This window comes from Lampetra planeri, chromosome 13 (assembly GCF_965212315.1).
Source record: "Lampetra planeri chromosome 13, kcLamPlan1.2.h2, whole genome shotgun sequence".
NCBI lineage: Eukaryota > Metazoa > Chordata > Hyperoartia > Petromyzontiformes > Petromyzontidae > Lampetra > Lampetra planeri.
Window position 1 is genome coordinate 4,462,249 of NC_136119.1, and position 22,958 is coordinate 4,485,206.

The 22,958-nt window shown below is 40.5% G+C and overlaps 1 long non-coding RNA gene across 1 annotated transcript; it reads right to left on the reverse strand.

The window, feature by feature from the left end:
• Positions 1 to 1,366: 1,366 nt before the first annotated feature.
• Positions 1,367 to 22,579, reverse strand: LOC144721943 (uncharacterized). Its single transcript, XR_013586001.1, has 4 exons — positions 22,525 to 22,579; positions 7,927 to 8,046; positions 6,044 to 6,118; positions 1,367 to 2,052 (listed from the first exon to the last, which is right to left on the reverse strand). It is a non-coding gene; the product is annotated as an uncharacterized LOC144721943 (long non-coding RNA).
• Positions 22,580 to 22,958: the final 379 nt, after the last annotated feature.

Here is a 22,958-nt window from a genome sequence, read left to right on the forward strand (position 1 = left end):
TACACTCAGCGGTGGTGCTGGCACATTGAGGGCCCGATTCAGAAATCATAGTTGGTGGCCCCTCTTTTAAATCTACAAGATCCTAGTGAGATGACGCGAGATATAGAGAAGCGATATACATGTAGTGCGATGAGAGCAATGTAGACCACAATAGAGTGGTCGTGAGATGAGTAAAGGGAGATGCAGACAAGATAGAGATTTGAGAAGTTAATTGGCTTATTTACGTCACTTGCCTTTTTGTGTTAAATATGATTTCAATTTAAACTAATTTCAATCCAAGGCACTTTGAGTTGCATGTGCCCCAAATAATTTACATAGAAACTGTTTTTTTTAATATTCAGAATATTCACAATATTGAATAGATTTTTTTTATATTTTTGAAAAATTATATTGCATCAACAAATGTAATTCTAATCCTTTAGCAAATGTGTCAGAAAACAACTTAAAATGTATACAGATCTAAAAATATATATATTTTTATCCCTAAATGGTATATGTTTTCATCGTTCTTTGCCTCATAAATAGACAACCACTTTTACATTATACGTGTGAGGAAGTGAACACAAAAATTGGCCTGAGGCAAGCACAGCCTCAAAATACAACGTGGATACAAATAAACACGGCCAAGTGTTCATTTCACGGGGAAAATACCCATATACGTATGCATTTTATTATATTTTCCCTTTATTACATTTCTGCCCAAACAACTATGGTAGACCACCTCCACAATAGCTCGCAAAAACCCTACAAACGTGCAACGTGACCTCATGAAGAAATAAATCTCAAAAAATGTGACACTAAAAGACCATGACAATATATAAATATGGTCCCAGAGCTGCAACACCCCAACCAGGGAAATGATAAGCTCTTGGTAGAAGCCAGATGCACACCGCGGTTGGACACGACAGGCATCTTAAGGACGTACCCCCGGGAGCTCTGTGGATCTGACGGACTGGGGAACTGGTGCAGATGGGTTTGTTGTTCACTGCACATTCATTATACTACATTCTGTTCTGCTTCACTAACGCACTGTGCTCTCCGCACGCAGGAAGACGTGCACTCTAAATTCTGCCCATTTTGGCGGTCAAAGCGATTCGATGTTTTTTTTTTAATTCTCTCCAAGACCAGGCCAGACAACCTCCCCCCCCAACCCCTTTCTACTCCCCTCCCCCCCGGGCCCCAAAGGAAAGCTGCTCAATTATCGTCAGAAAATGCGTCGTATGCTACATATATACATTTTAAAAAATAGAGTTAAAGCGTGAGCTTATGACGGCAATTAACATCGTCGCCGTTTGGCATTCATTTGCATCGATAAATAATGAGTGATGCGCGGAGAAATTTTACTTGACAAATTTCTATTGATTTGCGAGTCATTTATTTTCACCCTCCAAGCGTTTATCTCTCACTCCAAACACACATTTGGACTTTTACAATTGTTTTGTTTCTCATGAATAAAAGAGGGCAACAGATTTTTAAAAAGCACACGCGCACACACAAATGTGTAGAAACCAAATGCGATTTTTTTTTTCTGTTCACTCACCCCCCTTACTTTCTCGAAATAATTGCATTCTCATTGAATCGAGTGAAACGAAACAAACAGTCTGATGAGAGCGCACGGTCGCCTTCTCCCCGCCTCCCCCCCCCTTGTTCTGCGAGGCGAGCGGGGCTGGAAGCCTCGGCAGTCAACGCAGTTGGCGAGGAGAAAGAGTGTGAACTGCGTGTCAATCAAGGCAGCTTATCGGAAGGTCACCGGGGAAATAAGCCCGAGAGCTCTGGGTGGTTATTAGTCAACTTGATTCTTGCTTGTCGGCCGCGCGGACAGCCACCCGGCGGGCTCGGCTGGGCCGAATTCAGGCCGGCCACCAGCCGCGCAGAGAGCTCGATCTGGCAAATAGATCGATTCCGTGCGAGTCCTGGCATCTTAAGTGATGGGCGCATTCCCACGGAATGAACACGGCTCGACTGCACGCCGCATCCCTGCCGCGACGAACCATCGTGCGCACCGCCGCGCGCAACACAACGCTTTGCATGCGTGCGAAGGGTGGCCCACCTCTGTGAGTAGATTGATAGGAGAGCAAAACAAAAACAGTATGGGCAAATGTAGGGCGCAAATATAACGCGAGCAATTGATATGCGTTGCGAATTTATTTTGAACGAGGAGTCATTGTGATTTTGAAGCAGAACGTTTTAATCGTTAGGAAAATCTGACGCTATGCATTTCGGATGCATTTTTAAGTCAGTTTGCTACGTTTCATTGTAAATGGTTCATCAACGTTGATAATTGAAAGTTGAATTGTGAACTTTGGCATTTTACAAGAGATATTGATTATCCATTTCCATATTCCTTCAACGACAGGAAAATGCATTATTCATCGAGCTTCAAACACAGCAAGATCGCTATTTACGAATTAAAAAAATTCCACTAATGCATTGTCAATTTGTCGATTTTTATGATGCAACGACGGGCAACAAAATGAGACGCACATCAAAAGCAAATTAAATACAAAACATACTCAGTCAATCTATGACATCACTGCAGCTAAATATCAAAAGTGTTCGTTATCATTCTAAGTTAAAGCCACACTCGTGATAAAATTGTCACGTTTTTTGCACGTGCTGTATATAAAAACAAGATAGTAAATCGGCAGATCAATGTGGTGGGGTATAGTGTGATGAGTCCCCCCCCACCTCTTCCATAACATCTGGCCCCAGTGGAAGAGAAAGCCAAAACACACTACAGTGGCCACTTTAGAGCTTTCTCTTCGTGCAGGGCCTTCAGCCTGGAGTGGTATGAGCAAGCAATTGCAGGACTCCACCTTTACTTTTTACGTAAAAAACAAACATCAAACGCAGCACCAAAACATACATTATATATGCGTAGTTTGAAATGTGGCAGCATACATACAGTATTTGGCTATTTGAACACACTGTTACATCTTCACTACCTTTCAAAGGCTATATTCACACAGATTAACAAAGATACACACACATCCCCAAACAAAACGTCCTATTCATTTGCTTTTGCTTGCAGCTTGCCAAACAGACTCGCAACAATGAATCAGTGTCCCTTTGCAATGGTTGACAACATTTCCATTTGGTTGTACTTGGCATATTCATTGTACACGTCTCTGTAATACTATTCTTTAGTTCAAGGACACATTCGGACAGACAGATGCTTTTTCACCCAGGGCATGACATGATTTCCGTCAATCAAGTTGCGGAATTTTATATAATCAAGCCAGAAATGACAGATGCAATGCAGCATAACTGCACACCTATGCTTTACAGCTGCATAGCTGCACGCTGAACAATAAGCCATGACCTCACTCCTCAACGCACGATTAGATTATAAGGTAAAATGTGAAGCCATTCAATCGCAGACAATGTAAACTGAGATTATGCACTGACAAGTTTAAAGGCACGTGGAGGATGCTGGAGAGCGTGTATGAGTAAAAAAAAGCTCAATTGTCAATGGGTTTTTACAGTCGCAATAAATGACCTTTAAGAATGTGCTGTGAGTGTATGTTATACAGCAGGCCAATGCACTCTGCCGCATTCAAAGTGAAAATTTATAATATTGTAAAAAAAAATATGAAGCAGATAATCATTAACAGCAGAAGAAGCCTTGAGCCACTAAGCCATAAATAACAATAATCATAGGTATTTATTTGCGGCCCTTTCCGAATCCACTGCTCGATGAAGGCCACAAAATGTTACGTTGACGGACTGGGGTTGTTTGACCATGCTTCATGAACGTCAGCATGGGTTGGCGAAGAGGGGGTGGGCGGGAAGGGCGTGGGGGTATAACCTGTTCTGATATCACTCGCCACCGAAATTCGCATTTATCAGGAATTTAACTCAGGTTGCCGAGTTCGTAAATGAGTGCAGTAAACTCTGCACCACCAAAATCTATAAATAAGGGCAATGAGATGTAAAGAAAGATTCCATAAATAAACACTAACTCTAGACTCAATATTCAGTTGCACAAAAACAGAGCAATTGCACTAAACTATTAAATGAAATACATTGCGGATCATTTAAATAATTGCATTACTAATTACTGTTATGAAAATTAGAAATTTTACTTCTACAGGAAATTGGTACATTTGAGGCTATTATCACAGGCATTAACATTTAAAATTCATTGGTTTCTGAATGTTATGCTCAATGCTGACATTTGCACTGGGCTGCTATAGAGACACATCAGCGTAAATAAATTATTATCTTGAAATGCATGAAAGGCTACATAATTCTGCTTGATAAAAAAGAATCCTGCACTTTAATTTCCTGGTAGTGAGTTGGTTACTATGGTTACATGATAACATTAGAAAAAATATTTATTAGAAAGAATAGATTTCCTGAGATGTTCAAAAGAATTGTCTGCTTTAAATATTAGCAGCGGCCCGTCTCTCGAAGTGGCCTTATCCAAATCGCTAAAATTATTTCAAATGTCTGCAACAGCAAGACTAAGATCTCTCCGGAGGCTGTACGAGCATGTTTTAAATGCACTAAATGAAAAGTGTCATTTTAATAAATAATTTATTTTAATGAATGACATCGAATGCCTTTTGTGTTGACAAGTCTGGAATGATATTCCTCAAGGACGGCCATGCTGGATTGTTGACTGGTGCAGGCTATGGAACATTGTTGCCAAATTATAAAATAGAGATCATGCTAATTAGTACTGTCAGATCATGAAAGGGCCTTCACAATGGGAGATCACAAATGTATGATTATGGCTCGCCGAACGAAAAACCCAAAATTACTGCTCGGTCCTTCTTCAAAGTCATGTATTTATCCGAGTCAAAAGTCAAAGTGATATCTTGCTAAAATGGCCATTGAGGATGTGTTTGTCTCCTGTTTACAGCTCTGAGTCAGTGGTGGAAATTCCACAATCCGGTGGTGGAGACGAGTCTATCCATAGGATGACGATTCTTAACTTCCCCACAAAGTGGTATTCGTTTTATTGACCGTGGACAGATGATGGATTGAGTCAACCCACAACCAGAATTTGAGCTCACAACCATGCGATTATGAGACGGTTTGCTTTACCACAGCCACTTTTCCGCATTCATACAGCAGTCATAGATGTTAGTCAATTAGCATGTCCCGTGTGGTGGGGTAAAGTGTGGCCAGCATGGAAGAGTGGGCCAAAATGCCCTCTCAAAGGAGCACTCCAGAGCTGTCTTTAGTGGAGGACCTTCATCCAACAATGTCGTGAGCGAGGAATTGCCGGGCTGCATTTTTATCACTTCCATATATAAATATATAAATGCTTTTGATTTCAAGCTTTCGTGACTGCAGGGTTTCATATTCTTGGTTCTTTCGGTAAAGTCACGTAGAAAGGAAATAATAAAAGAATAAAATTATTAATACAATTATTATTTCCCTTCTACGTGACTTTACCAAAAGAACCAAGAATATATAAATGCTTGTAAGTTAGCATTTTTTTTGTTAAATAGTAAGTAGAAACGTTTTGCATTTTTCACATCCTCGATAGGTAATACTGTATACGTTTCCACATGATGACTATGCTGTGATCTATGTATTTGAGATACAGTTATGGGTAAATAATTCCATGAATTGCCATGCTACAATCACTATCAAGGCAAAGGCATGGCCCTGCAGTTGCTTTGCTCGTGCTTCTGTTGGCAGGAGGACCTCCGCTAGAGGGAGCTCAACACAGCCCCACTATATACGACATGTGGCCCATTATTTCACGTTGGCCATACGTCTTTGGAGAAATGCCCCACCACCCTCGATCTGTGGCGTACCCTTTTATATCGTTTGGCGTTACATGCTGCAGGGGGTTTAAGAAACTTGCCCAACGACTTAAATCGAGCCAGCAATCTTGTGTGCTAACCACGATGCCGTGGCGGTACGTCATAATACTACACAATGAAATTTAAACGTGGAGGTTCGATGCTTCTATATTCTTTTTTTTATGCCAGGTTGCTCTGAAAAGGCACGTTTATGCAACATCACGCCGTGGCGGAGTGCACACAAGCAAATGACACTTTTAAAGCAGCGAGCTCACACACACCTCACTCTTGCGTCTTGTGACAAATCATCCACAAATGAACGTTCCATCTTCGAGTGAGATTGTTGTCACGAACGCCTTAGACAATAGGAATAAAAGTCTTACGTAAGTGTTCGTATGTGCAGTTACTGTATATCTGTATTCTGGATTTGAAGTTGTCGTGACTGCAAGGATTCATGCTCTTTGATTTTTTCGGTGAAGTCACGTAGCTAAAAAATTAAAATAAATTAAATGTCTCCTCACAACACTTTTAACCAATTTTTCGTGAAATCTTCTATCAAAATGTTAAATGTGTAAAAATGATATTTTTTTACTCTATAACTAGTCGTAACAATAAACAAAAAAAGGATAAAATATGTTGCGACAAATTAATTTCACGCATCACTGTGACCTCTGGAACCACATGAATACCCCTAAAGAGTCAGATCAATCTGGAATATAATAACATTACTGCATGGTTGGATGCTTACAGTAACTAATACAATTCTAATTTATTTATATTTCAGTCAGTAAAGTAAAACTTTAACCACACTGTAGTCTGATTTACAGCAGTCCATAACATATTCCGAAAATTGTAAAAATATAATTGGTTTGTACGTGAAGACTACTACTTCACAGGGACACTTTAAAGGTGGCAGCGATTTTAATTGAAACTTTTAAGCAGAAAATAATTCATAAATGCTTAGTAATAAGCATAGCCCGAAATATTCCCTTCACATAAAAAAAAATATGTTTTAGTCTCTCAGCTTTATTGGTTTTCCAGACCTATATTATCAAGCAGCGGTTGTTACAGCAAGCAAACTTTGTGCTGGTTTCGATCTTGTGGGACTCATCAGCAGAGTTAGGTTGTGTAGATACTTAATATATAATTTGCACAAAGCAAATATGTTGGTGATGATTACAGTGCAACATGACCCATTATTGCTACATATATTTTAAAAAACTGTACATTAGCAACACAAGTATGGAAATAAATTTTGATTTATCCTGAATCCACGTTTCTTCCATAAACAGTAACGATACTGTGATGACTTTTTTAATGTCACCAAACACAATCTCCAGGACACCAACTTAATAACAAAAAATAATAAATGACGACCATTTGTTAGAATACTGCTATATGAAGGCCTCCATGAGACTTGGTTTTCAAGGTTATTTGACCACATCATGCTGGTCAGTACGCATTGGGCAAAGATGAGGGGGGAGTAGAATCAGTGTAGATATCACTAACCCCCAATGATAGCAATGACTGGAAATCAAACTCAAGTTGCTGGGATTCATTATGCAGTCACTTACCACTCTGCAACCACTCCACCCAATCTATGTAGAATATCAATCTGTGGACAATTACTAAGCCAATGGGCCGATGGATTAAAAACATCTTTCTTCAAACGTGGAGACACAGAATGTGGTTTTGCTTATATGTGTTTCAATGTAGATTAATTCGCCTTGGTGCAGGGGATAGGGGGCAAGATATCACTTGTCAGTAATGTTAGCTGTCACTGGGATTCGAACACAGGTGGCCCGGTTCATTGTGCAGTGCAATAACCCCTGCCCCATCACTCCACTCGATCTATATAGAAGAAATTGCCTTATAGAAAATAATTGATTTCCTTTTGGCAATGTTCTTACATTCCATATTGCAGATGCCAGACTACAGCTCTCACTACGCAACCTTGTTTTTCGCACCACGAATTTTTTTAAACATATTTTTCTCTCAAGAGAGTGGTATCTTCCTTCAGTGAAAATTATTTATAGCTTGTAATAGACTGTGGATGCCAGAGCATTCGTTTCCTTATAGTTCAATGGTTTGTCGTACATTTCGCATCAAGATTTGATGTGTGTCCCTACCACTGGTTCAAGAATAAAAAAAAGAAGTATCTTACCAGGGGATGGGGTATGTCTATTGGGGTTCCTCGTGGCTGACTGAAGGTCAGTGGTGGTGGCAGGCTCATTTCTCAGGCAGTGTAGCACCTGAACAGCTCTCTTGTTACTGTGCAAGTAGCCTGTAATCACAATCATCCAGGCAGCATCGGAATTACGGCCTGACAACACCATACTAACATCCATTTCCAGCTCATTGTTTTGCAACGACACAGATTTAGACGGGTGTTTCAGACGTGAAGACCGGTCTTGTTTGATTCCTCTTCTAAAAATCAAACTATCGCATTTTAAATGATGATGGTGGTGACAATGATGTCAAATTAAATGCATAGCCCTTTGTCAATCCACTGCTGGGCGTAATTTGGCCATACTTCATCACGCTGGTCAATGCGGGTTGGTGAAGGCAAGGGAACACAGAGGTAGAGTGCAACAATGGATTTTGCTGCTGTTGCCTTCTGCTGCCAACCACAGTTCCAGAGCCTGCAGCAACCTCCGGCTGTGCATAGAAGTCACCCATCGGCATCATTGTCCAGGCTCGAGCCTGCACAGCTTCTGAGATATAATGAGATCGGGCACATTCCGGGTGATTTGGTCGTAGACAATGCATACGTAAACTTGTGCCAAATAGAATGAAAAGCATTATTGGTGAACTGTAAGAGGATCGGTTGCCCCAGGCAGGCTGTATTTGAGTCTCAACTTCCACGACCCGCAAACTGCTGTTTCAAGCGCTGTGATTATATATGTGATGATATATAATTATATATGTGAAGCCACAAAATATTTACATTGGTTGAGCTACTTAATACATTTCATATATATACAAGCCTATGGAACACTGGATTAGACTGTACCCTCGGGTACAAAGCAAATAGCCGTGTGGCCAACGCCACATGTTACCGAGATGAAAATATTCACAGCAGAGCAGCATGAATAGACATTGGGCACTGTGCCAGTGAAGGTCATTGCCATGATACACTTCCCTCCTAGGCTTCTGAATGCAATGCAGTCAGAGGCAACACTACCCAGGCATATAGATAGGTGATACCACGAAACATAATTCCATTGAAATCACTGACATAGTACCAATTCGAAGCTGAAGTTGCCCTCAGGACAATCACCCTCCTTAGCATGAAATGACACCTGAAGAGGCTCTCTCTGGGCCTCGAAGTACCGGCAACTTACATCATTCTCACTTCTTGTTCCCATGACACGTACATCTTTACACGCACATTTGAGTCTTGTGAAAATGAAGCAATTGCAACCAAAAAGACACTAGGTACTCATTTGAAGCCAAGTCGGCCTAGGGGAGGTCCAGGATCGGTTCAGATAATTGTCACTGGTGTTGGCCATGAGCGGGAATTGAACGCGGGTCACAAGGTTCATAGTGCAGCAGATGAACCGCTACTCTACCGCTCACCGCATATGAATGCAGCATCACAAATATATTATGAGGGTGCCCCACGCGTATACACACACATATATATAGACACATTTGTAAATGCATCCCATTTTTTTTACCAAATGTAAGTGCTTGTCTTGTGACATCACTGCCACAAATTTCCTGTCGATGCTTTCTGACTGCGGAGTGAGGGTGTGACCTTGTATTTCATCATAATAATGAGCCACTTTTTCCAGTCTGTTCAATGCTAAATTTGTACTTGTCTCCGTATTACTTGTCACATTCCAAAATGAAAGCATTGTTTTATACACTGAAAGAACCCCAGAGCATAATTATCCATTATTTAACGTGTGACAGTTAATTTAATCGGCATTATCTTTCCCCCCGTTTTAACTATTTTAATGTGCACTAAATTTACACTCGCGTGTTAAATCTTCACGTTAAGATGCTACAATGAAAAAATATTAATTGGGATGCTCTGTTTTGAAGTGGCTTTTGCATTTTAAATTAGGGTGGTGGAGCAGTGGCGCAGCGGTTTACGATCTGTGCGACACACCTGGTGGCAGTGAGTGGCAACTTTAACCGGTTATGGCGAACTCTTCACCGAGCCACACCGATGGGTGTGGAGAAGTATGTTCAAGCAACCCCCCCCCCCGCCCCCCACGACTGACATGGCCGTTTGAAAGCTTCATCCAGGAGTGGATTAATGAAGGTGACATTTTGTTTACTATTTTGAACGTGACATATTACATATGTTGAATTAAATACAAATATGTAATTTTAATATTTTGGGTTTGAAACAGTTTAACTGAAAAAGATGTTAAAATAAATAATAATAAAACAATTACAAATGATAACATTCTTTATAATGTACTTTATTGTTTGTATATTTAGAAAAGTATCAAATATAATGCATTTTAACTAATACTAAAGTATATCCAATTATCTTGTGAAGCCAAAATATGGTTTCTTTAAAGTCTGTACAATAACAAAAATAGTAATTATAAATAATCAAAATAAGCATAGTGGAGAGATGACATAATGGTTAGCAAACTGCACGATTTAAACTAAAACCTATTTTCTTTTTTCACCAGGTAAGGCCCACTGAGCTATATAGCTCATTTTTCAGAAGCGACCTGGCCACAAATGATAGCACAACGAAGCGGCTTATAATGTGATAATGTATAGTAGACAAATACTCTAAACGCATGTTCCTAAATGTGGAGGGGAAAAACCGGAGGACCCAGAGAAAAATATACACGACCACAGGGAAAACATGCAAACTACAAATATGCAGACATCAGGATCGAACCCACGACCTCCTCCATACCAGGTGAGGGAATCAACATCTCGCCAATGCAGCGCTCCAACCTGGTGGCCACCTGAGTTATATTCCCAGCCAAGGCTAGCATAATGGGCGAGTGAATCTGACCAGTGCTGGCCTGCCCTTCAGAAACACGCACTGATCGGCGCGGTGAAGTACGGTTAAACAATGTCCACGACGGTCACACTGCGTGGCGAGGCATTCATCTAGCAGTGGATTGCCAAAGGGCTGTAAATTCTAATGATCAGATTAAGCATGTAGAATGGATTTGTAATACAGCGCAATCAATTTTCATACATTTATTTTAGAAAAGCCCATTGAGACCAGAAGTTAATTTTTCAAGGGAAATCTTGAAACCAACAAAACAAGCTCTCGTGCCACAATTAATATTGTAATTAAAATGCAGAATTAACCTCATCAACGGTAAACCTCATGGCAGTCGATTGCAGAATAATCCATTTAAATGCAGAGTTGAAAACATAATGGTACAAGGTTATGAAGTGCAAATTCAAAAATATGTGTTTCTCTTTCATATTAAAAACCATCTATCGATGGGTCTGTTTGCTGTTACATTCTCCAATGTCAGGCCAGTTACACAGCGCAGGGCGCATTTTAGACCAATCAGTAGAGGCTAAAGATTTGCCTCCTGGCAACAGAAGCAGCTCATAAATTTTTCCCATGGCTCGAAACGGACAATTGTTCAGCATATATTAGTTCAAAGTGCTCTACCGCAGATCCACAAGATACAGATCATTTCATGTGCATCTGTACAGCCAAGGCATCCTCCCCATTTCAAATTCATGTCACAATCTGCAGGTGACATTTTCCATTAGAATGCTTTTTGGAAGAGAAAAAAAAATCCCCTTACATTTGAATTATGACCAACATTGCCAACAATTTATTTAATTTAAATTCACATTTGTCTCTTGTAAGGTAAAATATATTCATCATTATTGCATTGAATACACATTATATCTCTATTCGCAGTTGCAATAATTATGTTGCCATTTTTGTGCCAATTTGCATATTTATTATAAATATGAATCTCACTCTCATTCACATATTAATAAAACACAGATTTCAATTGCCATAAAATACCGCAGTGGTATTTATTCAGCTGTCAGCCATATCATTTTTATATTCCGGTTGTGTTATCTGTTTCGGATTATTTAACAGGATGCACGCTACAAAAAAAAGTTACGAAAATCATCTGAAATAGTTGTTGTGCCTGACATTAAAAAAAAGAAGAAATGGAAAATTAAAGGCGGCTGGGGAAAGGTTATATTGCTTTAGTCCATGCAGTTTGAAAAGAGAGGTATAGGTCTCCTTGGAGAGTTGAGAGTCAGTGCCCTTTATATATTAACATTCTGCAGTTTCCCAGTCTGTCTTCCCGGCAGCAAGATTTACACACCCTCTCTGCATACCCTTTATGCATACAAATAACATGCATCCACTCAAATGCGGCATGTTATTGCAGCCTTGGGGGAATAAAAATGCATCTTGTCAATTTACATGAAACGCATAACAACTTCCTTAGCTAAATTATGGAGGCTTTATCTCAATGTCATATTGGTGTGAATCTAATGCGCACCGTGTGTAATGGGAAAAATGCAATTCCATCCATTTATAATGCAGCGGCAGAATACTTTGTTTTTATACGTGGCCCAGTTTTACATGCAAATATTTGACTTTTATATTATTCATGCAAAAAAAATGCATTCCCACCAACTCCACATCGCCTGTAAATTTAAGAAAGCAACGTATATTGCTCATGCACTTTCCCAATATCTTAGCAGCTCAGTCTCATGAGTTCAAAACAGCTTCAAGGCATTTCAATAATGGACGAAAAACTTGGTGGTGTGTGTGCAGAATGTCAGCAAGCACTCATAAATGTAACCGAAACGAAAAGAAAAAAAATGGGTTGAATTATTTTTAATGTACACTGCACAGTAGGCAAAATAACCTTAGCGCACGAATGTGGCAGCGGATTTATTTACTAAACAAATTGACTTAATACCAAGGTAGCAATGCAATATGCATGGCCAAAATATTCCCACTTTTCACGTGGCACAGCATGCATCGGGGAGATTATTTTTCATAGATGAAAGCCGAGACTAATGTAACTGCTATACAATACTTCAAGATGACAGTATAAAGCAGAGTGAACGGATAAGACCGCAATTAGAACAGATATAGCTGCTGCTGAAAGTGACTGATCCTCATTATATAGGTTGTATGTTGATGCAGCGTGCCATGCAGCCGAATGATGAATGACATTACGCGGTAAATGTAATATATATGGGCTGGTGACTTTTTTTCTAATGTGCATCTATAATTAGGGAAACAGTGGCTCGATACGTAAAAAATTAAGTCGGAGTCTACCATAAATATCACTGTTTAAGCAATGTATTCCAATCATGTAAAACATTATCAATTACCATAGGGTGTACACAATAAGTGGCTTTAATGGTAATGTATGATGATGTACTTAACATTTGCATAATAATTGCATTTAATATATTTTGGTAATTTGATGGTTAATTAAAATAAAAAAGGCTTTTTTGATTTCACATTTGTGGTATGCAACTTATTTATAAACAGTGCATGATTTAAAAAAATCTGCAGCTTTTATTTGGAAGTTAATTTCATCCATTGAATCCCACACAATCACTTTTTTTCATCATGTCCCTATGAAGTCCTTCATAAGCATGTCTATTGAAATGCAGGCATTATTGCAAGACGTTAGCACCAGTTGTCTTTATTGTCCGTAGCAGCGGCTAAGTGCCTTATGCAGTCAGTACTCGGTGCACGAACCCAGGAGGATTTATGACTTGGTGAACAATAAGGGAGGGCAGAGATTACTGCAGTTATGTGATGGTCACCACACTGTACTTGCAGTCTAGAGGTCACGGTGAGATCTAATGCCGCGCAAGTTGAAGCAATTGTGAACATTTCTTACATCCACTCGCCTCTATCTACTCAGCAGTATAAATGGATAGACCAGTTCGTCGATCAGCAGACCATGTGTGTGGTGGGCTAAAGACAACTGGCCAGCTTGAAAAGAGTACGCCAAAAACCCTCTAGAGCTAAGTCTCTAGAGAGACTGAAATTACAGCTACGGTGCCATTCACAATATTAGTTAGATGATTTGTTTGCTTTAAATGTCCACGTGATAAGCCACTTCGTTGAGCTATCATTTGTGGCCAGGTCGCTTCTGGTAAAAAAAAGAAATAGGTTTTAGTTTTAATTGTGCAGTTTGCTAACCATTATGTCATCTCTCCACTAAGCTTATTTAGATTATTTATAATTACTATTTTTGTTATTGCATAGACTTTAAAGAAACCATATTTTGGCTACTTTTCACTGCTATCGTGCTTTCGTATTGTTTGTTGTTGTAACTTTCTGACCCGCCCCTACTGGACATCTGGGGAAATGAGCTTTATAGCTCATCGGATTCCTCCAATATAAATAAAGAATCTGATTCTGAACCAATATACCAATCAGACCATTAAAATCATGCTATATGATACATCATAGATCTGTACATGAACAAAATAGGTTGATATGTGCTTCAAGTAATCCGCTTCTTGCAGCCTCCATTATGTCGGAGAGACTGTTGAGGTGGTAGATGTCTAGGTGACACATTGGTTATCATCCGATGTCAGTCCTTGTTGGTGGTATGTATAAACCAGTAGTGACCATTGTCCCAATGACATCTATACTTAGTGTCACTCTGATCTCTGGTGGAAATGAAGCACAGAAAAGAGCAGCCTGTCACCTTGCATTGTATACCATTCAAATTGGATACCATTCACCAAACAGGGCTAAACATAGATGTCCTGGTTTACATAAAATACCAACTGATGAACTATTGAATATCAGATAAACACTGCTCCTTTCTGTGTTTTATATTCCTCCTTGAAATGCATCAGTATATAAGAGGTAATTTGCTTTCTTGTAAAATTGGACAGTAAATAGTCAGCGAAAAAAACCCATTTAATGAATTCCCAAGCCATTACAGGAAAAGGACGTGTTTCGGTTAAACTGTGAAATCATATGTAATTGCAGAAAAACAGGCTGGCTTACACCCAGTCCAATGCTAATGATTTGCAGCAAATATGACATCACCCAGGAAATGGTTATTTTAACCTAACAGTGCACCTTATCACGGACGCTCAATTACATTATTGGCTTTTCCACGATGCCATTCATCAGTTTACATTTGACAAACGTAACTTTCACTTTACACCAGTTTATACGGAGTATATTTTAGACTTCCTATAAAAAGATTGCTAACTATGTGTATTCTTCACAGGGCTGCTAATTGGTGTGCAGCAACAACACAATCGTCTTACATTGAGGTGGTTGAGCCAGATAATTGCGGCAATAGTAGCGGAGTGGTGCATCATCGCTGTGGCGCTGTCGCCGTTGCGTTTGTGAAATCGGGCATTGGGTCGTTAGACGTCCAAAGTCTGTTCTGGGCGACCAATACTCGCCTACGGGGGGGGGGGGTGAGGGTTTTTTTGTTGCGACGTAATGTTACTTTGTGTATGTTTGTTACTTAAGGTCTGCCAATGTGGTGAGCATTGAGTTGTTGTGAATGTGTTTACATGCGAATTGTATTTCTTTCTGACCCAAGTAACATCAAATGAAGATTTGCCAAAGATTTGATGTTAACGCTCATGATGATCAAAAATTGTTCAAGCCATAATGAAACGTGATGTCAACTTTAAAATGTCCCAGTTATCTCAGTTTTCCACAGTGTAAGGTGTGATCTTTAACTCTGAGTCAATCTCTCGACCCTCTGTGCTTGCTCTGAACAAGGATAATTGCCCAAAATGTCAGCCTGCTATCTATCTTTCTCTCTTGAGGCGGTGCTAAGGATGGATGTGTTCAGTTTTTATTTCCCCAATCCAACTTATGTACTGAAGCCCACATCGACTTTAGAATTAGTATGGAATTACTGTTAAATATGGTATATGTCTGAAGCATACTAAAGTAACTTTATGTAATCCATGTCACCATTACAAAAGAGACATGTTATCACGGGTCTAAGTGGGCCTATCTTATTATTTTCTCTTTAAATGACGGATACGACGACTACTACACCTTTGAGTTGCTTTCGAGGCCTTCTACATTCGCTACAAATACCCACTTAAGAACCGTCAGTACCAACCCTAAGCCATTAGTTTCTGCGTCTCCAGAACTGCATGTTGTACCCTGACCCCATCATGCCTTACCGTGTGTAACATTACCAGTCGCTGATTCATGCTTTAACACATTCCTGCGGAGGGAGCTGGTAGGAACGTTGGGTTGCTCGGTCAATGGCCAGGGTCAACGGCGGCGTGGTGTATTCCGCAAATATGCCCGACTGTGAGGGCGGGCACAAGCCGGCGTGAGTAGGTTAAACGTTGAGTTTTATAAGAGTATCACGGGGTGGCCAGCCCCTCCCCACCCAGCCCCACCCCTCCCACCCAGCCCCACCCTCCCCACTCAGCCCCTCCCCACCCTCCCCACCCAGCCCCTCCCCACCCAGCCCCTCCCCACCCTCCCCACCCAGCCCCTCCCCACCATCCCCGCTCTACCCAGCCCCACCCCTCCAATTTTTGGATGTACGATGGACGGACACAATAATCCCCTGTGGGCTGGTGTAACCAGGAGGTTCCTACCAGTATCAACATATATATTAAATTCTAGTGCTGATTTGAAGGTCCGGTTAAATTGGCATTGGTTTCGACCCACTTGTTCAAGTTTGTTATTCACATCATAAAATTTATTTAGCATACATTCACGGTTGTCCAATCAAACAAAGCGTTTGCTTTCTATACTTTACGTGTTATATCAGCTCTAATCCCTATGGATTTATGATGATCTAAACATGTAAATTCAGCGAATATTTAATCATTTTATTTCCTAAAAATACTATCCCCCCCGAGGGTATAATTTTAGTGTGGCTTTATAAATGGCAGTAATGAAATACACTACAATAATCAGTTACAAATTGTCTGTGTAAATTAGCTGTAATTAATAAAACATGTACTTGAATTGAATATGATAAATACAGAGGCTGCTTAGATACTAAATGAGAGCTTACACCAGGGATTGTTTTAATCAGTGCTGCAATTTCTATTTGACAAAATTACATATATATCTCTTGCTAAAATCCCCGAATTAATTTGGGTAGTCTGTGGCAGTTTGCATAAAAAGCCATCAAGGACCCACCAAGCTGAAGCATATTCACGGACTGCGTTTTAGTAATTTAAACCCATTCAGGAGTTATTTATCCCAACACATGCACGTAGATTTGTGAAATGTATCCACAGATGAGGTAATGACGCACGTATGTTACTTAAAATGGTCATTAAATATAGAATATTCATTTATTTGATGGAAATTGATATGTTATGTTCTGATAGTGATCTATCCACAATGCACGAAGTAGCCGAATATTTATGAACACGATGTTTAAAAGTGAACACATCTGTAAAAAAGTAACAATGTTTACAGTGCTACATAGATAACTATAGCAAAATCCAGAATGCTGCATTCAAAAGCTCCTAATGAGGATGTGAGTGGGTCTCTACCTTTCCACAGATAGTCAAGATAATTAAAAACACGAGGCAATAGATCAGTGTAAAATGAGCCAATCATTTGAAATGGAGCTCCAAAGGCTACCAGATGCATCGAGAAAATAGGTCCATGGATTACAGGGAATCGTTTTCGCCAAAGTAATTGGTGTCACTTGCATTGGCGCGCTTGGGCCTCCGTTCTCAATGCACTCGGTTGTCTGCCTCGTGATGTGTAAAGTTATCATGCAAAAAAAAGGAGGCTATATATTTTCAGAGCTCTCACAGCATATTTCTAGATTTGAAGCTTTCGTGACTGCAAGGATTCATACTCTTAGGTTTTTTCGGTAAAGTCACGTAGATAAAAATAAATAATAAACATAAAAATAATAGAAATAAAATTATAAATCACGACGTTTCGGAGGCAACACAAGTCTCCTCTCACAGCATGCCCATGAACGTTATCCATTAACAGAGAATGAGTGCAAGATAGCATAGATTTGAAAAATGTAAATGTTACATAAGTAATGCTAGTTTTACGAGGGTTAATGGAAAAAGGCACTGTGTCAATGCCATCACCCAAATTACCAGAAACACCCCTCATATAAAACCAGTATAGGACACAGGTCATCCATTTATTAAATCAGTGGCATACACGGAGATTGGTCAAAATTTCCAATTCCCATGTATAAGGTCTACTTGTGTAAAAAAAAATCTCATTTACGTAAACAAAAAAATAAATTCATCCACATGGACACAATCAGTATTATTTGTATATGGTGGGCTGAGTCACACTTTATTATTACATTAAGACAGAAGGAAAATGAAACGAGGCTTGCATCGATGACAATATGGTTTTAAGAGTACATATATAAATACTCTAGGTGCAGAATGCAATGAGCTCCAGTCCCTCCGGGTTGAGCGTGGGTTACTATCTGCGACGGCACCACCCACACACGAGGCAAGGCCGGTTTGTGGTTGGGGTAATGGGGGAGGGGAGGGGTGAGGTTACGGGGGGGGAGTTGGGCCTCTTGTGCCACGAAATGCCATCCCGGTGCACGAGGTGGTCACCACAATGGCCTGCTTTAGGACGACCATGAAGGAAAACTCACGCAAAATCAGCAGCAGGCGCGGCTTACCGAGGTTGTGCAAAGAAACTTCAAAGACTACAAAACAACCTAGCATGCATCGTCATTGCCCACAATCATCCCCGTCTCGACTCACTAGCTTGTCTCCGTGCTCTCAACTGGCTACCCATCGCCAGTAGAGTCACATACAAGACCGCCTGCCTCTGCCACAATGCCTTCATATCCACCTGCCCGCCGTACCTTTCTTCATTATTGACAACTTGCAGCTCAGCACACGGCAGATGCCTGCGCAGCGCAACTCACGACCTCCTCTTGATACCAAGATCCAGGATGGTCATGTCTATGCGCCGCTTCTCGGTGGCAGCCCCAACAGTCTGGAATGATATCCCTCTGCGCATTCGCAGCATCACCTCAATCGCCTCCTTCAAGAGAGACTTAAAAACTCACCTCCACAATCATGCTTTCGAGCGACTCTGAGCTTGGCTCTGCGCCTCTGAGTTGCGGCCACTACGTCCGCAAATTTGCGCGCGTTACAAATTGAACTATTATTATTATTATCATTCAGGAGAGCGCACGTTGCTCTGGGCACGGGCGAGCGCCGCAATTGCCCACCTCACTGATGGCATTGCCACCTTTCCATGTTTACCGTAACATCCTTGTTTTGTGCGTCTCTGGGAATCTGGAGGTATTCCCAGGTTATTATAAGTGCCAGTTTTTTGTTCTTCCAAAAGTCTATTGTGTGTTAAGTACACCGTTAAAAATAATGCTCACGTGTCGTTTCTTCCCTTTTCTGGTGTTGTGAGATGGTCTTCCCATCACGCGTTCCGGTTTTTGCATCTCGAAGGTGGCAACGCTAGATTTGAAGCTTTCGTGACTGCAAGGATTCATACTCTTAGGTTTTTTGGGTAAAGTCACGTAGGTAAAAAAGAAATAATAAATAATTAACATAATAGAAATAATTTTTTTTTTATATAATGATAATAATATATTTTATTTCATTATTTATTGTATTACTTGTTTTTTCCCTACGTGACTTTACCGAAAAACACCTAAGAGTGTGGCAACCCTACTCGACGATGTGTGCGCACGTGTCACACGGCTGACTTCGGAAGCCGTGACACGACAACAGATTCCCACTGCTTGCTTATTTGTGTTGGCATTTCTCCTGGTAGATGTTGACGTTTTCTGCGTAATTGGTACTAAGATAACGCTAGTGTGTGTAGTTTCTCACGGTTTTGCTGTATCGCTCTATGATGTCCTCAATCCCTGAAACAACTTTTTCAGGAACTGAGTTCCTCAAGAGGCTGCCCGCAAAATGTTGGAAATCACGCCGAACGACACGTGGAACGCCACGTGTCGTTCGTCTCGGTAGCACCTATAAGTGCTACCGAGACAATTTGATTGGCAGCTAAGGGAATTCTTCCTCATCACCAAAACATGAGGACATTCAAGTGATGAACAACCATCGAACAACGAACAAGCAGGGCATTTTTACACGTTTAAGATTTTGAGTTTTACTGCAGCAACGGCAATTTATATGTGTTACGTGGCCTCAACAAGTCTTAAACAATAATATTTCACACCCATGCAAAAACCTTATTCCTAAATATATTCTCCTTCAAAAATAAATGCATTCATATAATATAGAACATGTAAATATTACATTGGTGCAGTTTTTCTCGCGTCTCATTCTCAAGCACTTTGCCATGTACACCAAATATAAATATCCCCCATATAACCTTAACATACTGTTGGGGCAAGTGCTTTTAGCGAGTACCTATGAAGGCCGGCACTGCACACGAAGGGGTGGGTGATCAGCACCACATCTAGAGACCTTTGTCTCCCTCGTGGTGAGTTTACACACTGCACCAGGTACTCATTTGAGGTTGATTCGACCTATGGGAGGCCCAGAACCGGTTCAGACAATTTTCATTGGCGTTGGCCGTGAGTGGGAATTGAATTCGGGTCGCCGTTTTTTAGCGCAGCGCGCTAACCGCTACACGACCGCTCCCCCACGTACATCATGCCGACACAGACACACACGTGAGCAGTATGCGGTGAATGAGAGCCTCATTCAAGGGTTCCCGCTGAGGACCCCAAGTACACTGGGACCACCCTTGGTGGTTGCCTCAATCACCTGCATGAGTCCACATCATTCACTCCAGCTCTTGGCCCTAATTCTGTGGCATGTGACCATAAACGTGTGACCATTATTGGCGTCAATGTGACCGTATTATTGCACCCCTGTGTGTGTTTAACAGGCTCATTGTGTCATTATCATCACCTAGACTCATTCACGAGACTAGGTAATTTTCTCAGCAAATTATTCATATATACAACCGCCGACAGCAGTGGCGGAAAGTTATCAAGTGTGCAGGCGGCACAACTGCGCCAGGGCCAACTGGCCAATAGCTGCCAGGTGCCGAACTACAAAGAGGAGGGGAGATTAGAGGGGGGACCTATTCAATTCCTCGCACCACAGCCCATGCCAACCACGGACAATGCAGCAAAACTCACATCAGCTATTGGCAAGCAGATAGACAAATGTGAGCCCTGGCGTGCACAATAAACTTAGTTCAAGGGCAGGCATTGCGGCGTTGTGCTGGGTTTGCAGTGACCTCAATTTGAATTCAAACACCAGGGACACAAAGCAACTTCGAGACCAGGAGAAGCGATCCAAAGTGGCCATTACCGAAATATGTAAATCATACGAACAAGCTGTGCTTTCAAACCCTGCTGAATAATTTGCATGAAGTTGCAAAGGTACGTCTCAGCAGTGAGAATGATGTGTGAAGACTCGTGAATCACCGGTCTCCTTCACCTTTTCAGTGTGTCACATCATAACCACATCCCTGCCAGGCAATGTCCCTGCTGGTCTGTGTCATTGTTTAAAGAATTATGATTGCATTATGTGTTTTGCTTTGCACTATAAAGAAATTACATGAATATAAAAACTTGTTTAAAAGACTTCGCAAACTATACACGATTACAAGTCATAAAAAAAGAAACATTTAAGACTGAGAGAAAACAATATCCCACTGGCAGGGGTTATGCTAATGCAGAGGTCGCTCGTCTACAAACGAAAGTGAGAATTAAACAATCATTTTCACATTTGAAATTTAGAAAAATCCCCTCCCTTAATTTCCATGTAAATGCATTCAGAGCATATACTATCTTTCCCAGTGTAAGTACTGCTATAGCTATACAGAAAATATGCTTTTCTTTGGAATATGCAATGATACTTTTGGACTGTGGGGATTTCAGATACATTTTTAAAATGAATTAATTTGGCTCTTCACGTAGAATTATTCATTTCCCTCTGCAAATGTGAACTGATGTGTTACGTAAATTATCTTGTGGGTTCTGCGCTCAGCAGTGAAACAGCTTTTGATTATAACAAACCGTTGTTCGTGGCAGATTTGGCAAAAGAAATGCAATTCAATAAAGTCTGTAAACTGAAAAACAATGTTTCAGAGACACCATGTGATTGTAATCAATTTCCTCAAATAACACATTTAAAAAAAATGTAGTTACGTAAAAAAGTATATGAAAAAGAACAATGAAATGAATGCACAACAACATCAGCTCTCATTTGAAACAGGCCGAGCTGCATATGCTTTTATAACAATTATTGATTTGTTGACGCACGTCTGTGAATCAATAAACACTGAGGCAGCCAAATAGCCATTTTGTGGTCGTTAGAAAAATATGGAAAATGCTGCTTAAATCAATCTTTCAGACAAACCCCATCACTCGTTATACAGTACATACAGCAGTTTAATATCTGCCCTTGACCTTGGAATAACACACGAGTAGGAAAGACAAAGTCGACAATTTGTGCATCTCCGGGGACATTAGATATGCACCAGCATTTGATTTTCTAAGAAAATTGTATTAATTGACTCCATTCTACATTTATCAATGTTGGGCAGACATTACAGTCGTAATTTAACTCCATTTCACTAAAAATGTAATTACCCTTTCTAATGCCCTTCGTTATTACTTAAGACTATTTTGAGTTTCGTGAAGGTTTACCTACAACAACAAAGTATGTTAACAAATGCTCTTTTAGAAATGCTATGTTTCTTTCTATGCACGCTAAGCCTTTGTTATTTCAGGCAACATTTGACATGTTATTTTTTTCTTAGCCGAATTGTTATTGCAGCATGCTATCAAGGTGGAGAGCCTGCAAACGGAATCCTGAAAAGTGAAAAATCTCTTACTGGAATTTCAGCAGGAATCTGTTTACATTGACGATGCCACCCAGATCCAATGCTGTCCCACTTTGCGGTTTGGAGGGCTGTTGCTGCCCTTTATAAGTTGTATGAATTAATTATTTGCAGGTAAAATCAAGGCAGTCTCGGCAACTAATTAATCACCACGCGTGCAATCGGCTTTGAAATCCGAAATGGCCTCACGTGCCTAGATGTGCTATGACATTGGACCTCGCGCACAATCAAAACCGCTCAACAAATCAATAAGACTGAAAGCCGTGCAGTCAGGATAATTATGTGGCAGCAGCCAAAGTCAATCTTTATGACAAAAGTCAACTTTCAGTAAAATATATGTATAAAAAAACAATGTTACCAAACAAAAGTTCAAATTCTGCACATAGACTGGAAGGACCCACGACAAAATTTTTAATTTGGACTTTCAA